We start from the raw sequence: 19377 nt of genomic DNA, 5'->3' as shown, positions 1-19377 counted from the left end.
ACACACTGGGGGTCATTTACTAAGGGCCCGATTCGCGGTTTCCCAACATTTTACCTGAATATTTCCGATTTGCGCCGATTTTCCCTGTATTGCCCTGGGATTTAGTGAATCCCGGCCGGACCCGAATCCACCGCAGAGAACGCGCCGCAGAGAACGCAGAGCAGCGCAGAGGGCACCAGTTTCATGAAGAAATCCTGAATATGGTGCCCCCTGCCCACTCCACGGCAAACTGCACATGCTGTGCTTTTAGTAAATGCGCCCCAACAAGTTTATGTAAGGCAGTGAAGGCCACTTATCTACAACTAAAGGTTAAGGGTGGCAGCAGAATTCAACTTTTTTTTTTTAATCCAGTAGAATAAAAGTTCTTCTTATGACCGGAGCTCAAAACCCAAATGACGATCCATGCACGATTCCTCCTTATTAATGTGTCAAACACAAGGGATCACTTTCAGGGATAAGTCACCGTTCAGACCAGAAACCGCAAATGTTTTCACTCCTGTCATAGTCTCTAGTTTGGCGTCCTCGTGGAGTTACTTTTGATATGCACTTTTTTAATTTATATATGTGAGTAGAACTTGAATAAAAAGTTTTAAAATTGTGAAACTGTCTACACTATGTCTGGATATGTCTCTCATATACTAGGACAGGAGTGAAAACATTTGCGGTTTCTAGTCTGAATGGTGACTTATCCCTGAAAGTGATCCCTTGTGTTTGGCACATTAATAAGGAGGAATCGTGCATGGATCGTCATTTGGGTTTTGAGCTCCGGTCATAAGAAGAACTTTTATTCTACTGGATTACTTAATAGTGGATGTTTGCTGGATCCATCTAGGACCGTTGTGGATAGCTCATAGGAGAAAAGGTGCAGCACAACGCAATATTATTGTTTTTTTGTTTTTTTTTTACTTGAAATACATTTTCCATTCACATATACTATTACCGTATTTTTAGGCCTATAAGGCGCACCGGACTATAAGCACACCTCTAATAAATGCCTGCTAAGACATCTAGGTTCATATATAAGGCGCACTGGAGTATAAGGCGCAGGATCAAATGCAGTACCTAAAAATGACCAGCTGGTGGCAGACCTGTGCACAGTTCTAGCCAGCTACACTTCCCAGGAAACTTGTCTTCAGCGTGTCAGAGAGCTCCGATCTCAGAGGTATGGGCTGCTGGGGGTTAATGCAGGGTGATGCAGCACCCTGCCCCTTCTCCTTCCTTCCTCAGCCAGGGTGTTATTCCTGTGGGGTTCCCTGTGGCAGGGCTGTCAGGTATGGGGGATTGTTTACTGATGATGATGATTGCCTCGTGGTCGTATGGCAGCTCCGGTCTCTCCGTGCTAGGGGAGGGCAGGATGGGCACAATGTTAGTTGTGGTGCCAGGGCACTTCAGGAGCTAGGGACCCTGCATACTGTGTGGGAAGGTGCAGGAAATTTCTGGGGATGGAGCTATTAAACACTGGTAAATGTACAGTACATCTTGTCTGTAGTACATTTCTGTATAAGTTCATATATAAGGCGCACCTTTGATTTCTGAGAAAATTAAAGGATTTTTGGTGCGCCTAATAGGCCGAAAAATACGGTATTGTGGGTACATATTGTAATTGGTCTTATGTTGTATTTAGGTATAACATGGCAGCAGGAGGGGTTACCCCAAAGGTTGAGAGGTAACAAATTACCAGTAATGTACATGTACTACATGCACAGAGCACAGCAGCATCACAACATGTGTGGAAATCACACCAGGTCACTAGTGGGTGAGTATATACCTATTTTGACCTCATGACTTACTAGACTTTTGCTAATAGTGTAATTCAGGTAGTAAGATGGGAACTGCTCATTAAGTGCAGACAGGGTAAGGACTGATTTGCCAAGAATATCAGTGATATGTAAGACACAATGCAGACCCCCAGTATAGGATTAAACACTTCCTCCTCCTCCCCGCTTCCTTTTTCTATTATTAAAAGAGATGTTATGGCAAAAATTGAGATGGAATGAGAAATATGGGCTCATTCCACATAAACAGGTGAAGTTCTTAGGGCGCATCTCACGTGGGAAGATGTAGGAGCAAAGGCAATGAAGACAGTAGGTGAGAAAAACATACAGATAAACCAGACAACCCCATTCATTGTGGGATACTTATCATTAGGACGGCTCCTTGGCCCAGTTCCATGACTTTGGCCCTTTAATAATCAGTAGTATCAGCTAAATTAAAAAATAAAAACTTCTAAAAAAATTGTAGAATGATTTAAAAAAAAAATCACAATTCCAGAAGTGAGGTTGAGTGACAATGGGGCATATTTACTTATCTGTCCCATCGGGATCCCCGAGGTTTCAGAGCTGCTGCGATTCACTAATATTGTGTGCTCAATTTCCTGCATGTGTCGCGTTGTCGCTCAGGTCCGCCGGAGTTCATGATCTACTTCCCGGTGCATGTAAGTGCATGACTTGCAACACAATTTTGATTGTTAAATCCGGTGCTTAGTCGGAATCAGTCGGGTTGTCCGACGGCCACGGCCCCTGATTTTGTCGCATTAAAGTTGGAGCGATTGCGCCAAAATCCGATTGTGTGTGCCAAAAACCCCAGTTAAATGCAGTGTAAAACGGATAAAGTCGGGAAACCTGGGGAAAATGCGGTCTGTGGACCCTCAGTAAATGTGCCCCTGTGTGACTTTTTTTTTTTGTCATAAATCTGGGTTTACAGGGTGTTGCACAAAATGCGCTGCCAAAACATCAAGAAAATCCTATGATCAATGTTCCCCATTTAGTCAGCTACTCCTAAAGTATTCTGAGGTTCTTGGCGCACAATTGGATTACGTTGTGCGAGCCCATCTGCCACGTCAAGGCGACCTCATTCAGATGGGTCCCTACACTAAGACTATTTTCTTTTGTATAACAGGATCGCTTTACACTAAATAGTAATATAGAAGTAACAAATTACATGAAATATTCTGTTATACATAGTAGTGTTAGTGTAGGGACCCACCAGTAGGAGGAGGGAAGTGCGTCAGATAGGTGCATAACAGAGGGTAATATAAGAAATCAGAACTTCATTTGTGTAATTGTATAACCAAACTGGGTACAATTGGTAAGTGATTGTATAGTCAGTCTCTGTAGAGGAAAGACTGCATTTAGTGTATTTGTTTTAAAACATCATTAAAATTGAATATTTAGAGAGTAGATTAACTTCTTAAAAATGTCTGACAAGGCCTTAGATACTTATGAACTTTCCATGGGATAGCTCTGACACCATTATGCACATTTTGTAGTAGTGGAATCAGGTTACTATAGGTAAGATCCAGCTGAGCAGTAGTTTAGAGTGAACCTGTCACCAGGAATGCCAATTTTACCTGGTGACAGGTTGCAATAACTTATACTATGCTGATTTTAAAAACCTTTGTCACTATTCTAAATCATTTCAATAGTTTATATGAGTCATTTCAATAGTTTATATGAGTCTAATTCACATTGCTTGGCTCCCTGCCAGCAGCATGTGCTAAATCCTGGGGAAGGGGGCAGCTGCAGCCAGTCTGTGCCTGTGTCAGTCTCCTCTCCTGGACACTCATGTACTTCCCTCCCCCTCCCCACTCCCTGTCATGTGCATTGAGCAGGCAGGGAGGGGGATGATGTGGGGGAGAGGTAGAATGCATGAGGAGACACAGGCACACACAGGCTGTAGCTGCCCCCTTCCCAGGATTCTATACACACTCCAGGCTCAGAGCCAGGTAAAGTAAAATAATCTATTATATTCTGCTGAAATGATTCAGAAGATGACAAATGGATATTTCAAATCAGCATAGCATAGGGTATTAGAACTTGTCACCAGCTAAAATTCACATCCCCACTGATAGGTTTAAAGTCCAAATATGAACACATCCAAATGTGTTTATATTAAAGTTATTTATACCATTATTATCATTTGATTAGATTGAAGAAAAAACAATAAGCTCACAATCTATTTCTATTAAGTAAATTATTGATTGAAAACATTTATACAAAATATTGGGTGGGGGTAGGGAGTGGGGATAGAGAGAAGGGTGGGGGGATGGGGATAGAGAGTGGGGTGGGGGTAGAGAATGGGGGTAGAGAGAGGGGTGTGGGAAGGGGGCGGACATAGAGAGAAGGGTGAGGATAGGGAGTGGGAATAGAGAGAGGGGGGAAGGGGTGGGAATAGAGAGAAGGGTGGGGATAGGGAGTGGCACAATAGAGTGAGGGGTGGGACTAGGGGTTGGGGATAGAGAGAGGGGTGGGGGTATTGGGCAGGAAGTGAGGATAGAGACAGGGGTGGGGGTAGGGAGTGGGGAAAGATAGAAGGGTTTGGGAAGGGAGTGGAGATAGAGAGAGGGGTAGGGAGTGGGGTTCGAGAGATGGTTGGATGTAGGGAGTGGGGTTAGAGAGAGGGGTGGGGGTAGGGAGTGGGGATAGCGAGAAAGGTGGGGGTAGGGATAAAGAGAGGGGTGGGGAAGAGGGTAGGGATACAGAGAGTGGTAGGGTAGGGGGTGGGGATAGAGAGAAGGATGAAGTTAGGGAATGGGGATAGAGAGAGAGGGGAGTGGGGATGCAGCGAGGGGTTGGCGTAGGTAGTAGGGTGGGGATAGAGAGAGGGGTTGGGGAAAGTAATGGGGATAGAGAGAGGGGAAGGGGTGGGGATAGAGAGAGGGGCAGGGGTAAGGAGTGGGGATATAGATGGGTGGGGGTAGGGATAGAGAGATGGGTGGGAGTAGGGCGTGGGGACAGAGAGAGGGGTGGGGGTAGGGGATGGGGATAGAGAGAGGGGCTGGGGTAGGGAGAGGGGATAGAAAGAGGGGTGGGGATAGAGAGAGGCTATATTAGGGGCTGGGGATAAAAACAGGGGTGGAGGTAGGGAATGAGGATAGAGAGATGGTGGGGATAGAGAAAGGGGTGGGGGTAAAGAGTAGGGATATAGAAGAGGTGGGGGTAGGGATAGAATATAGTGAAATGGGTGGGGGTAGGGAGTGGGAATAGAGAAAGGGGTGAAGGTAGGGAGTTGAAAATGCAGACAGGGAGAGGGGTGGGGGTAAGGAGTGGGGATGGAGAGGCGGTTGGGATAGGGAGTGGGGATAGAGAGAGGGGTTGGAGTAGGAAGCAGGAAGTGAGGATAGAGAGAGTGATGGGGTAGGGAATGGGGATAGATGGAGGGGTGGGGGTAGGAAGTGGGGAAAGATATTAGGGTGGGGGAAGGGGGTGGGGAGTGAGAGAGGGTGGGGGAAGGAAGTGGGGTTTGAGAGAGGGTGGATGTAAAGAGTGGGGTTGGAGAAAGGGGTGGGGGGTTGCTATAGAGAGAAGGGTGGGTGTAGGGGTGGGAATAGAGAGAGAAGTTGCGGGAGACAGAGGGATAAATTTAAGGACTGAGGATAGAGAGAGGGGTGGGGGTAGGGGGTGGGGATGGAGCGAGGGGTTTGGAGTGGGGATAGAGAAATGGTGGGGGTAGAGGGTGGGAATAGAGAGAGGGGTCGGGGAAGAGAGTGGGAATAGAGAGATGGGTCGGGAGAGGTAGTGGGGATAGAGATAGGGGAAGGGCATAAGGAGTGGGGATAGAGAGGGGGTGGCGGTAGGGATAAGGGATAGAGACATGGGTGGGAGTGGTGATAGAGAGAGGGGTGGAGGTAGGGAGTGGAAAAGAGAGAGGGTGGGGATAGAGAGTTGGGTGGGGGCTAGGAAGTGGGGGTAGGGAGTGGGGAAAGAGAGAGGGGTGGGGGTAGGTAGTGGGGTTAGAGAGATGGGTGTGGGTAGGGAGTGGGGATAGAGAGAGGAGTTGGGAATGCAGATAGGGAGAGGGGTGGGAGTAAGGAGTGGGGATGGAGAAGGGGTGAAGTAGGGGGTGGGGATAGAGAGAGGTGTTGGGGTAGGGGGTGGGGATAGAGAGATGTTGGGGTAGGGGGTGGGGATAGAGAGGTGTTGGGGTAGGGGGTGGGGATAGAGTGAGGGGTTGGGGTAGAGAGCGGGGATAGAGGGTTAAGATAGAGAGAGAGAGAGCTGGGGATATGGGTGGGGATAGAGAGAGGTGATGGGATTGGGGATAGAGAGAGGGGTGGGGGTAGGGGGTGGGGGTAGAGATGGGTGGTGAAGGGAGAGGGGGTAGAGAGAGGGGTGAGAGTAGAAATCAGGGAGTGAGGATAGAGAAAAGGGTGGGGGTAGGGAGTGGGGATAGATGGAGGGGTTTGAGAGAGGGTTGGATGTAGGGAGTGGGGTTGGAGAGTGGGGTGGGGGGTTGGGATATAGAGAGGGGTGGGGGTAGGCGGTGGGGATAGAGAGAGTTGTTGCGGTAGGAGTTGGGGACAGAGACAGCGGTGGGTATAGGGGGAGGGGATAGAGATAGGTGGGGTATGGAGTGGGGATAGAGAGAGGGGTGGGAGTAGTGGGCAGGAAGTGAGGATAGAGACAGGGGTGAGGGTAGGGAGTGGGGATAAAGAGAGGGGTGGGGGAAAAGGGTAGGGATACAGAGAGTGTAAGAGTAGGGGGTGGGGATAGAGAGAGGGATGAAGTTAGGGAGGGGTGGGTAAGGAGAGGGGGTGGGGTAGGGGGCTGGGGTAGAGAGAGGTGTTGGGGTAGGGAATGGGGAAAGAGTGAGGGGTAGGGTGTTGGGATAGGGGGTGGGGATAGAGAGAGGTGATGGGGTTGGGGATAGAGAGAGGTTTGGGGGTAGGGGTTGGGGATAGAGATGGGTGGGGTAGGGAGTGGGGATAGAGAGAGGGGACAGTGAAGGGAGTGGGGGTAGAGAGAAAGGTGGGAGTAGGAAGCAGGGAGTGAGGATAGAGAGAGGGATAGGGGTAGGGAGTGGGGATAAATGGAGGGGTGGGATTAAGGAGTGGGGAAATATATGAGGGTGGGAGAATGGGGTAGAGAGTGGGGATAGAGAGAAGGGTGAGGGTAGGGAGTAGGGTTCTAAAGAGGGTTGGATGTAGGAAGTGGAGTAAAAGAGTTGGGTGGGGGTAGGGGATTGGGATAGAGAGAGAGGTGGGGTTTGGGGGTGGGGATAGAGAGAGGTGTTGGGGTAGGAGTTGGGGATAGAGAGAGGGGTGGAATGGGGGACTGGGGATAGAGAGAGGGGTGGGACGGGGGGCTGGGGATAGAGATGGGTTTGATAGGGAGTGGGGATAGAGAGAGGGGTGGGAGTAGGGGGCAGGGAGTGAGGATAGAGAGAGGGGTGGGGGTAGGGAGTGGGGATAGATAGAGGGGTGGGGGTAGGGAGTGGGGTTCGAGAGAGGGTTGGATGTAGGGAGTGGGGTTAGAGAGGGGTAGGGGGTAGGGAGTGGGGATAAAGAGAGGGGTGAGGGAAGAGGATAGGGATACAGAGAGTGGTAGGGTAGGGGGTAGGGAGTGGGGATAGAGAGAGGGGTCGGGGAAAAAAGTGGGGATAGAGAGAGGGGAGGTTGTAGGGGTGGGGATAGGGAGTGAGGGTTAGGGGTAGGTAGCGGGAATAGCAAGAAAGGTGAAGTTAGGGAGTTGGGATAGAGAGAGGGGTGGGGGCAGGAGGTGGGGATAGAGAGAGGGGTTGGGGTAGGGAGTGGCGATAGAGAGAGGGGTGAAGTTAGGGAGTGGGGATGGAGAGAGGTGTGGGGATGGAGAGAGGTGTGGGGGTAGGAGGTGGGGATAGAGAGAGGGGTTTGGGATAGAGAGAGGGGTTGGGGTAGGGAGTGGGGATAGAAAGAGGGGTAGGGTAAAGAGTTGGGATAGAGAGGGGGTGGGGTTAGGGATAGGGGATAGAGAGATGGGTGGATGTAGGGAGTGGGGATAGAGAGGGGTGTGGGTAGAGAGTTAGGAATGCGGATAGGGAGAGGGGGGGAAGGGATAGAGAGGTGTTGGGGTAGGGGGTGGGGATAGAGAGAGAGAGGGTTGGGGATAGGGGGTGGGGATAGAGAGAGGTGTTGGGGTATGGGTTGGGAATAGAGAGGAGTTGGGTAGGGGTGGGGATAGAGATGGGTGGGGTAGGGAGTGGGTTGGGAGTTGGATGCAGGGAGTGAGGATAGAGAGAGGGATAGGGGTAGGGAGTGGGGAAAGATATGAGGGTGGGGGAAGGGGGTACGTAGTGGGGTTCGAGAGAGGGTTGGATGTAGGGGGTGGGGATAGAGACAGGGAAGAAGTTAGGGAGTGGTGGGGTAAGGATTGGGGATGGAGAGAGGGGTAGGGGATGGGGTTAGAGAGAGGTGTTGGGGTAGGGAATGGGGAAAGAGTGAGGGGTTGGGAAAGGGGGTGGGGATAGAGGGGTGATGGGGTTGGGGATAGAGAGAGGTGTGGGGGTAGGTGGTGGGGATAGAGATGGGTGGGGTAGCGAGTGGGGATAGAGAGAGGGGTGAGGGTAGGGAGTGGGGTTCCAGAGAGGGTTGGATGTAGGAAGTGGAGATAGAGAGTGGGGTTGGGGTAGGGGGTTGGGATAGAGAGATAGAGGTGGGGCTGGGGATAGAGATGGGTTTGGTAGGGATTGGGGATAGAGATAGAGGTGGGAGTAGGGGGCAGGGAGTGAGAATAGAGAGAGGGGTGGGGGTAGGGAGTGGGGATAAAGAGAGGGGTGGTGGAAGAGCATAGGGATGCAGTGATATGGTAGGGGGTAGGCAGTGGGGATAGAGGGGCGAAGTTAGGGAGTGGGGATAGAGAGAGGGGTGGGGGTAAGGAGTGGGGATAGAGAGAGGGGTGGGGATAGAGAGATGGGTGGGAGTAGGGAATGGGGATAGAGAGAGGGGTGGGAGTAGGTAGCGGGGATAGCGAGAAAGGTGGGGGTAGAGAGTGGGGATAAGGAGAGGGGTGGGGGAAGAGGGTAGGGATACAGAGAGTGGTGGGGCACGGAGTGGCGATAGAGAGAGGGGTGAAGTTAGGAAGTTGGGATAGAGAGAGGGGTGGGGGCAAAAGGTGGGGATAGAGAGAGTGGTTGGGGTAGGGAGTGGCGATAGAGAGAGGGGTTGGGGGAAAAAAGGGGGATAGAGAGAGGAAAGGGGGTAAGGAGTGGGGATAGAGAGATGGGTGGGGATAGAGAGGGGTTGGGAGTGGGGATAGGGGTATAGAGAGATGGGTGGGAGTAGGGAATGGGGATAGAGAGAGGGGTGGGGGTAGGTAGCGGGGATAGCGAGAAAGGTGGGGGTTAAGGAGTGGGGATAAGGAGAGGGGTGGGGAAGAGGGTAGGGATACAGAGAGTGGTGGGGTAGGGAGTGGCGATAGAGAGAGGGGTGAAGTTAGGGAGTGGGGATGGAGAGACGGGTGGGGGTAAGTGGTGGGAATAGAGAGAGGGGTTGGGGTAGGGGATGGGGATAGAGAGAGGGGTTGGGTTAGGGGGTGGGGATAGAGAGAGGGGTTGGGGTAGGGAGTGGGGATAGAAAGAGGGGTGGGGAAAAGAGTTGGGATAGAGAGGGGGTGGGGGTATGGATAGGGGATAGAGAGGGTTGGGGGTAGAGAGTTGGCATAGCGGATAGGGAGAAGGGGGATGGGATAGAGAGAGGTGTTGGGGTAGGGGGTGGGGATAGAGATATGGGTGGGGGTAGGGATAGAGAGAGGGTTGGGGATGGGGGTGGGGATAGAGAGAGGTGTTGGGGTATGGGTTAGGGATAGAGAGAAGGGTGGGGTAGGGAGTGGGGGTAGAGAGTGGGTTGGGAGTTGGAAGCAGGCAGTGAGAATAGAGAGGGATAGGGGTAGGGAGTGGGGATAGATGGAGGGGTGGGGGTAGGAATTGCGGTTTGAGAGATGGTTGGATGTAGGGACTGGGGTTAGAGAGAGGGGTGGGGGTAGGGAGTGGGGCTAAAGAGAGGGGTGGGGGAAGAGGGTAAGGATGTAGAGAGTGGTGGGGTAGGGAGTAGGGATAGAGAGAGGGGTGAAGTTAGGGAGTGGGGATTGAGAGAGGGGTAGGGGGTGGGGATGGAGCGAGGGGTTGGGTTAGGGAGCCGGTTAGGGAGTGGGGTGGGGGTAGGAATTGGGGATAGACAGAGGGGTGGGGATAGAGGTGGGTGTGGTATGGATTGGGGATAGAGAGAAAGGTGGGGAAAGGAGTGGTGATAAAGAGAGGGGTGGGGGAAGTGGGAGGGATACAGAGAGTGTTAGGGTAGGGGGTAGGGAGTGGGGATAGAGATAGGGGTGAATTTAGGAAGTGGGAATAGAGAGAGCGGTGGGGTTAGGGGGTGGGGATAAAGAGAGGGGTCGGGGAAAAGAGTGGGGATAGAGAGAGGGGAGGGTGTACGGGGTTGGGATAGAAAAAGGAGTGGGGATAGGGAGTGAGGAGTAGGGATAGAGAGAGGGGTGGGGTAAGGAGTCGGGATAGAGAGGGGTTGGGGGTAGGGATAGGGGATAGAGAGATGGGTGGGAGTAAGGAGTGGGGATAGAGAGAGGGATGGGGGCAAAGAGTGGGGAGAGAGAGAGGGGTTTGGGTAGGGAGTGGGAATTAAGAGAAGGTTGGGGATGGAGAAAGTGGTGGGGAAGGATGTGGGGATAGAGAGAGGGTTGGGGGCAGGGATTGGGGTTCGAGAGAGGCTTGGATGTAGGGAGTGGGGTTTGAGAGAGGTGTGGGGGTAGGGAGTGGGGATTGCGAGAAAGGTGGGGGTAAGGAGTGGGGATAAAGAGAGGGTTGGGAGAAGTGGGTAGGGATACTGAGAGTGGTAGGCTAGGGGGTAGGGAGTGGGGATAGAGATAGGGTTGAATTTAGGAAGTGGGAATAGAGAGAGCGGTGGGGTTAGGGGGTGGGGATAAAGAGAGGGGTCGGGGAAAAGAGTGGGGATATTGAGAAGGGAGGGGGTAGGGGGTTGGGATAGAAAGAGGGGTGGGGATAGGGAGTGAAGAGTAGGGATAGGGAGAGGGGTGGGGTAAGGAGTCGGGATAGAGAGGGGTTGGGGGTAGGAATAGGGGATAGAGAGATGGGTGGGAGTAGGGAGTGGGGATAGAGAGAGGGGTGGGGGCAGAGAGTGGGGATAGAGAGAGGGTTGTGGGTAGGGAGTGGGAATTGAGAGAAGGTTGGGGATGGAGAAAGTGGTGGGGAAGGGGGTGGGGATAGAGAGAGGGGTGGGTGTAGGAAATGGGGATAGAGATAGGGTTGGGCGTAGGGAATGGGGACAGAAAGAGGGTCGGGGGCAAGGAGTTGGGATAGAGAGAGGGGTGGGGGTAGGGAGTGGGGATAAAAAGAGGTGTGGGGGAAGGGAGTGGGGATAGAAAGAGGGGTGGGGATAGGGAGTGAAGCATGGGGATAGAGAGAGGGGTGGGGTAAGGAGTGGGGATAGAGAGGGGTTGGGTGTAGGGATAGGTGATAGAGAGATGGGTGGGAGTAGGGAGTGGGGATAAAGAGAGGGGTGGGGGTAGGGAGTGGGGATAGAGAGAGGGGTGGGGGCAGAGAGTGTGGATAGAGAGGGGTGTGGGTAGGGATAGAGAGACTAGAGGGGTAGGGGGTGGGGATGGAGAGAGGGGTAGGGGGTGGGGATGGAGAGAGGGGTGGGGATAGAGAGATGGGTGTGGTTTGGGATAGAGAGTTTGCATAGGGAATAGGGAGAAGGGGGATGGGATAGAGAGAGGTGTTGGGGTAGGGTGTGGGGATAGAGATAGGGGTGGGGGTAGGGATAGTGAGAGGGTTGGGGATAGGGGGTGGGGATAGAGAGAGGTGTTGGGGTATGGGTTGGGGATAGACAGGGGTGGGGTAGGGAGTGGGGGTAGAGAGTGGGTTGGGAGTTGGAAGCAGGGAGTGATGATAGAGAGGGATAGGGGTAGGGATTGGGGTTCGAGAGATGGTTGGATGTAGAGAGTGGGGTTAGAGAGAGGGGTGGGGATAAAGAGAGGGGTGGGGGAAGAGGGTAAGGATGTAGAGAGTGGTAGGGAGTAGGGATAGAGAGAGGGGTGAAGTTAGGAAGTGGGGATTGAGAGAGGGGTGGGGTTAGGTGGTGGGGATGGAGCGAGGGGTTGGGGTAGGGAGCCGGGATAGAGAGAGGGGTGGGAGAAGTGGGCAGGAAGTGAGGATAGAGACAGGGGTGGGGGTATGGATAGATGGAGGGGTGGGGGTAGGGAGTGGGGAAAGATAGAAGGGAGGGGAAAGGTGGTATGGAGTGGGGATAGAGAGAGGGGTTTGGAGTGGGGCTCCAAAGGGGGTTGGATGTAGGTAGTGGATTTAGAGAGAGGGGTGGGGGTAGGAAGAGCGGATAGCGAGGAATGTGGGGGTAGGAAGTGGGGATAAAGAGAGGGGTGGGGAAGAGGGTAGGGATGCAGAGTGGTAGGATAGGGGGTAGGGAGTGGGGATAGAGAGAGGGGTGAAGTTAGGGAGTTTGGATAGAGAGAGGGGTGGGGGTAGGGGGTGGGGATGGAGCGAGGGGTTGGGGTAGGGAGTGGGGATAGAGAGAGGGGTGGGGGTAGGGAGTTGGGATAGAGAGAGGGTTGGGGATAGGGGGTGCGGATAAAGAGAGATGTGGGGTTCGGGTTTGGGATAGAGATGGGTGGGGTAGGGTGTGGGGATAGAGTGTGGTGTGGGAGTAGGAAGCAGGAAGTGAGGATAGAGAGAGGGGTAGGGAGTGCTGAAAGACATGAGGATGGGGGAAGGGGGTAGGGAGTGGGGATAGAGAGAGGGTGGTGGTAGGGAGTGAGGTTTGAGAGAGGGTTGGATGTAGGGAGTGGGGTTAGAGAGTGGGGTGGGGGTAGGAATTGGGGATAGAGAGAGGGGTGGGGATAGAGGTGGGTGTGGTAAGGATTGGGGATAGAGAGAGGGGTGTGAGTAGTGGGCAGGAAGTGAGGATAGAGACAGGGGTGGGGGTAGGGATTGGGGATAGATGGAGGGGTGGTGGTAGGGAGTGGGGAAAGATAGAAGGGTGGGGGTAGGGGGTGGGGATAGAAAGAGGGGTGGGGATAGGGAGTGAAGAGTGGGGATAGAGAGAGGGGTGGGGTAAGGAGTCAGGATAGAGAGGGGTTGGGGATAGGGGATAGAGAGATGGGTGAGAGTAGGGAGTGGGGATAGAGAGAGGTATGGGGGCAGGGAGTGGGGATAGAGAGAGGGGTGTGGGTAGGGAATGGGGATTGAGAGAAGGATGGGGATGGAGAAAGTGGTGGGGAAGGGGTGGGGATAGAGAGAGGGGTGAGAGTAGGAAGTGGGGATAGAGATAGGGTTGGGCGTAGAGAATGGGGACAGAAAGAGGGTCGGGGGTAAGGAGTTGGGATAGAGAGAGGGGTGGGCGTAGGGAGTGGGGATAAAAAGAGGTGTGGGGGAAGGGAGTGGGAAAGAGAGAAGGGTGGGGGTAGGGAGTGGGGTTCGAGAGAGGGTTGGATGTAGGGAGTGGGGTTAGAGAGAGCGGTCGGGGTAGGAAGTGGGGATAACGAGAAAGGTGGGGGTAGGGAGTGGGGATAAAGAGAGGGATGGGGGAAGAAGGTTGGGATACAGAGACTCGTAGGGTAGGGGTGGGGATAGAGAGAGGGGTGAAAAGTAGGGAGAGGGAATAGAGAGGGGTGGGGTTAGGGGTGGCGATAGAGAGAGGGGTCGGGGAAAAGAGTGGGGATAGAGAGGGGGGAGGGGGGAGGTGTGGGAATAGGGAGTGAAGAGTGGGGATAGAGAGAGGGGTGGGGTAAGGAGTGGGGATAGAGATGGGTTGGGTGTAGGGATAGGTGATAGAGAGATGGGTGGGAGTACGGAGTGGGGATAAAGAGAGGGGTGAGGGTAGGGAGTGGGGATAGAGAGAGGGGTGGGGGCAGAGAGTGTGGATAGAGAGAGGGGTGTGGGTAGGGAGTGGGGATTGAGAGAAGGGTGGGGATGGGGGAAGGGGGTGGCGATAGCGAGAGGGTTGGGCGTAGGGAATTGGGATAGAAAGAGGGTTGGGCGTAGGGAATGGGGATAGAAAGAGGGTTGGGGGTAAGAAGTGGGGATAGAGAGAGGAGTGGGGTTAAAAAGAGGTGTGGGGGAAGGGATTGGGGAAATAGAGAGTGGTGGGGGCAGAGGGTGGGATAGAGAGATGATTGGGGGTAGGGGGTGGGGATAGAGAGAGGGGTGAGTGTAGGGGGTGGGTATATAGAGAGGGTTGGAGGTGGGGATAGAGAGAGGGGTGGGGGTTGGGGTTGGCATAAAGAGAGGGTTAAGGGTAGGGGGTGGGGATAGAGAAAGTGGTGGGGGCAGAAGGTAGGGGGTGGTGATAGGGAGAGGGATAGGGTGTCGGGATAGAGAGACTAGAGGGGTAGGGGGTGGGGATGGAGAGAGGGGTAGAGGCTGGGGATTTTATGAGGGGTGGGGATGGAGAGAGGGGTTGGGATAGAGAGATGGGTCTGGTTTGGCATAGACAGAGGGCTGGGGGTAGGGGATGGAGATAGAGTGGTGGTAGGTTTAGAGAGAGAGAGGAGTGGGGGTAGGGAGTATGGATAAAGAGAGGGGGGTAGAGAGTGTGGATAGAGAGATGGGTGGGGGTAGGGAGTAGATAGAGAGAGGGGTGGGGGTAGGGAGTATGGATAAAGAGAGAGGGGTGGGGGTAGGGAGTATGGATAAAGAGAGAGGGGGTGGGGTAGGGATTGGGGATAGAGAGAGACTGGGGATAGGGAGAAGGGATAGAAAGAGTGGTGGGGTAGGAAGTGGGTATAGAAAGAGGGGTGGGGTTAGAGGGTAGGGAGTGGGGATAGAGAGAGGAGTGGGGGTAGGGGATGGAGATAGAGGGGTGTGGGTGGTGGGTAAGGGGCGGGATGGTGGATAAGGAATGGGGGTAGAGAGAGGGGTGGGGATAGAGAGAGGGGTGGGATGGTGGTTAAGGTATGGGGGTAGAGAGAAGGGTTGGGGTGTTGGATAAGGGATGGGGTAACGAGAGAAGGGTGGGGGTGTTGGATAAGGGATGGGGTAAAGAGAGAGGGATAGGTGTAGAGAAAGGGGTGTGGGTGGTGGGTAAGGGATGGGGTAACGAGAGAGGAGTGGGGGTAGGGGATACCATTTGAAGTCACAAACACTTAGATATCTGGAGCATTAGGTTTAAATAACGAGGAGCAACTAACAGGCATCGCTCCCAAATGCAGCCAAACACAGTATACAGATCAAACAATTGTGTTAGTGCTCAACTAATAGTACAGTACTAGTCAGATGTTGAGAGTACCATATGAGACTGTACTAGTCAGATGTGGTGAGAGTACCATATGAGACTGTACTAGTCAGATGCGGTGAGAGGACCATATGAGACTGTACTAGTCAGATGCGGTGAGAGTACCATATGAGACTGTACTAGTCAGATGCGGTGAGAGGACCATATGAGACTGTACTATTCGGATGTGGTGAGAGTACCATATGAGACTGTACTATTCGGATGTGGTGAGAGTACCATATGAGACTGTACTATTCGGATGTGGTGAGAGGACCATATGAGACTGTACTATTCAGATGTGGTGAGAGGACCATATGAGACTGTACTATTCAGATGCGGTGAGAGTACCATATGAGACTGTACTATTCGGATGTGGTGAGAGGACCATATGAGACTGTACTATTCGGATGTGGTGAGAGTACCATATGAGACTGTACTAGTCAGATGTGGTGAGAGGACCATACAGGACTGTACTATTCGGGTGTGGTAAGAGGACCATACAGGACTGTACTATTCGGGTGTGGTAAGAGGACCATACAGGACTGTACTATTGGGACATCTTCAGAGGGGATACTATTTATTTAGGGGCGTAGCATTAAAATTTCACTTGGTTGTATAGGACTGGTAGAGACAGCTAAGTGGGATAAATGTATTTCATGGCACAATCCTCCTAAAACCTAGAATATACAGTACCTCACATAATAATAAACATATAAATGAATTGCAATAACTAGAAGTATTGGATATAAACTACTGTACTTACCTCTTTGGGCTTCTGAAGGAGATATATTAAGTTGATGTAAGGACCAAAAAGAAGATGTTCTTTAACATAGAGACATAGGAGCATAATCATCAGGACCTCTGTGCCACGTCAGTGGGGTAGAAGCTATGAAATAATTGCAAATGGCAGCTTATAGCTAACACTTGCGATTATTCCCTTTCCGCCACCTCCACACCAGGGGGGGGGGGGGCGGTGGAGGATGGGGATAGCTTAGCTAAATGGGAACAGGGCCGGCAGGGGACTGGGTCGGTGCGTGGCGTCCCAGTCCCGGCACAGGCGCACCAGCTGCAGCCGCAGACTTTTTATATATAGAAAATCACCAGCTGCTCCTATTTCTATGCCATATTTTACAGATTAATGCAGAGCAGGGTCCCACGGTATCCGGCTGCACCTTATGGGCAACGTGGATATCATATACCAGTGCAAGAGGGCACTTTATGCCATTTCTTAAAAAAAAACTTTTTTTCTTAAAAACAAGGATATAGGAAACTTAAATAAGAGCAGATCCTGTCAGAGGGCGTACACCAGTATGTCAGAGTGCTTGGTTCACAGTCCATCATCCTGGTGGTAGATGTCCTTTAATATTCCTAGGATGTTAATAAGGATATAAAGATGCTCAGTCTATTACTAGAGGAGGGCATTGTGGAAATTGGGGTAAATGTATGACACTGTAGAAAATCAAAACTGTCTATGATGTTATAGCAATTACACCAGTATGTCAGAGCGCTTGGTTTACAGTCCTTCATCCTGGTGGTAGATGTTCTTTAATATTCCTAGGATTTTAATAAGGATATAAAGATGCTTAGTCTATTACTAGAGGAGGGCATTGTGGAAATTGGGGTAAATGTATGACACTGTACAAATTCAAAACTGTCTATGATGTTATAGAAATTAACCCTTTGTGTGCTAACTAAACATAAACATTTTAAACTTAGAAATAAAAAGTTGTCAGAGGACAATAGCGTTTTGACTCAGTGTTTTTGTTTTAAAATATATCAAGGAGGAGGGACCAAGCCACTTGAATTTTAATCTCTTTATCTCCTTAAGAGACTATTTCCTATGCATAGGTGCAATGTTTGTCCAGCCCTTCACTCTGATTCTCAGACAGACAAGGGAAGACAACAAGGGAGGGGGAAATTTCAGGATTGGGGTAGGGTAGAGAGGTAGGAGTACACAGGTCTGTGTATCGCTATTAGCTCAGTATTCAGTCATTTATAGTGTTCACTTAGACCCTATTCAGAGCATCTAGATAGATTGCTATTTCTCTCTTTGGTCTACAACTAATTATTAACCCCTATTCTCCCATATATAACACATAGCATCCACCGTATTCGACAATCTGGGTATAGATCACTCACTCTCTACCGTCCTGCAGTCTCTGGTGCTCGCTGACTATTCCTTGTCCTCCCTCCAAGCAGCCTGCTTAGTATTAAACCCCTGTTCTGGTGGCTATCTCAGTTGGCTGAATATTGTAGCCGTTTCTTGTTCCTTGTTTTAAAACCTAAGATTCCCCCCCCCCCCCCGACATGTTTCGCCACCTTACGTGGCATCATCAGGGGTTTGAGGCAATTGGGGCAGAGCTATTGCTCTGAATGGGTCTGAGTGAACACTATAAATGACTAAATACTTAGCTAATAGTGTCTGTGTGAGAATCAGATTGAAGGGCTGGACAAACATTGCACCTATGCATAGGAATTAGTCTCTTAAGGAGATAAAGAGATTAAAATTCAAGTGGCTTGGTCCCTCCTCCTTGATATATTTTAAAACAAAAACACTGAGTCAAAACACTATTGTCCTCTGACAAACATTTTAAACTTAGAAATAAAAAGTTAATTTTAGTTAGCACAAAAAGGGTTAAACTGGCCTTTTGGCATTTCTGTTGTGTATTTAAATGGAGTAAACCCAGCTAAAAATAAGTTCAATTATTTGTTTAGTTATAGCAACTACTCGCAGTTGAGGTGTCACATCCTGAAGTGTTGGCAGCATGGAAACCTGTGGCTCTCAGTAGTAAATGCTGGCTGTGTACTGTCCCTACTTACATGGCTTCCCCTCTTACTCTCTTGGTATGGAGCATGCAGGTAGCCATCGTCTTGCAGCATCTCCAGTGTCCTACAGGCCAGTGTCTCTCCGGAATGTTCTATACTGTACTGTGATGTCATGTGTTGTCAGGGACACCAATTCCACATGTCAATAAAGTTTACTGTATTGAAAAAAAACATCACCCATCTTGCTGTCATTCTTATTATTGCACTTGTAAATGGTTAATGGCTGCTGGCCGGCAGTAATCCAACCTTCCTGGTCTGTACAGAGAGAATCCATCTCTCCAGCCTGTAACAGACCTGCCTGCTGTGGTCATATGTGTTGGTTATATGATGAAAAAGAATTTCCCATTTGGTTTAATTCCCAGGAGATGCCGCCTTTCCTCTGCATTATCATTACATACTTTCCCCTTAGCAGTCATACGGTATTTCTACATTGACAGGTAGCAGAGTTATATGGGAGAGAAAATGAATTCTCCACAAAGTATCATTCCCAGGAGCACTGACCTTCCCTTTGCCATAGGGATACATATTGATGGCCTCAGTGTCCCTGATCTATTTGTAGCTTTCATTTCCAAATCCTTCTCCCATATATCTCTGCCAGAACACTTTTATTCTATATTTTTATATCTTTTTCTGATCTGTCACCTAGACTTCACCTGTATGACACCCCCGTCACCAGATACGGCAATACACATAGGTGCCTATACATATTTGGTGTTTATTCACCTGTTACTGTCACTAAACAGTGATAGAGGCCCAAGCTCTAGATCCTGCAGAGACTTAGGGCTCTTTCATTTTGGCAATTTTCACGTGTGGTTCAGTGATTTCCTTGGATGCCTCACAAAGTCATTGGGGCTTATTTACTGAGGGTCCCGCGGTCGAATTTCCCTCAGGTTTTACGACGTTTTCGGGGATCGCGCCACTGGGACAGGGTTTTAGTAGGCGTTTGTGTGGCACGCGATCAGATTTAATCGCAATCACACTGGCTTTCATGCGACACAAATCGGGGGGCGGGCCATCGGACGACCCGACGGATTCAGACAAGCCACAGGATTTAACTTAAAAATTGTGTTGCAAGCCATGCACTTACATACACCAGGAGGAAGATGGTGAACTCCGGGGGACCTTTCACATCAGTAGTTTTTTCAGTTTTGTAGATGCGGATGCAAAATGCAACAGATGTGCCACATAAGTGCAGCACCAACACCATTGTGAGACTAAACCCCTTGTCTTTCAACATTAACCCCTTCCCGCTGCAGCCCCTTTTCTATTTAGTGTTTTCATCTTTCTCTGCCCACCTTCAAAAATCTATAGCTTTTTTGTTTTTCGATGTACAGAGCTGTGTGATGGCTTGTTTTCTGCATAACAAATTGCACTTCAAAATGATATTTAATATTCCATGCCATGTACTGGGAAGTGGGAAAAAAATTCCAAAAGCAGTGATATTGATGGAAAAACGCCATGATTTGTGCCATTTTCTTGTGGGCTTGGATTTTACAGATTTAACTGTACGTCCCAAATGACACGTCTAAATTATTCTTTGG

General features: G+C 50.8%; 1 long non-coding RNA gene across 1 annotated transcript; it reads left to right on the top strand.

Moving 5' to 3' along the window:
- The first annotated feature begins 663 nt into the window (after positions 1–663).
- LOC140065717 (uncharacterized) lies at positions 664–17959 on the top strand. Its single transcript, XR_011848033.1, has 3 exons — positions 664–862; positions 1625–1756; positions 17726–17959. It is a non-coding gene; the product is annotated as an uncharacterized lncRNA (long non-coding RNA).
- The last annotated feature ends 1418 nt before the right edge of the window (positions 17960–19377 follow it).

The sequence above is a fragment of the Engystomops pustulosus genome, chromosome 6, assembly GCF_040894005.1.
Source record: "Engystomops pustulosus chromosome 6, aEngPut4.maternal, whole genome shotgun sequence".
In the NCBI taxonomy this organism is placed as follows: Eukaryota; Metazoa; Chordata; class Amphibia; order Anura; family Leptodactylidae; genus Engystomops; species Engystomops pustulosus.
The sequence above is the reverse complement of the archived record's forward strand: the minus strand, read 5'-3'. Positions and strand labels throughout refer to the sequence as shown.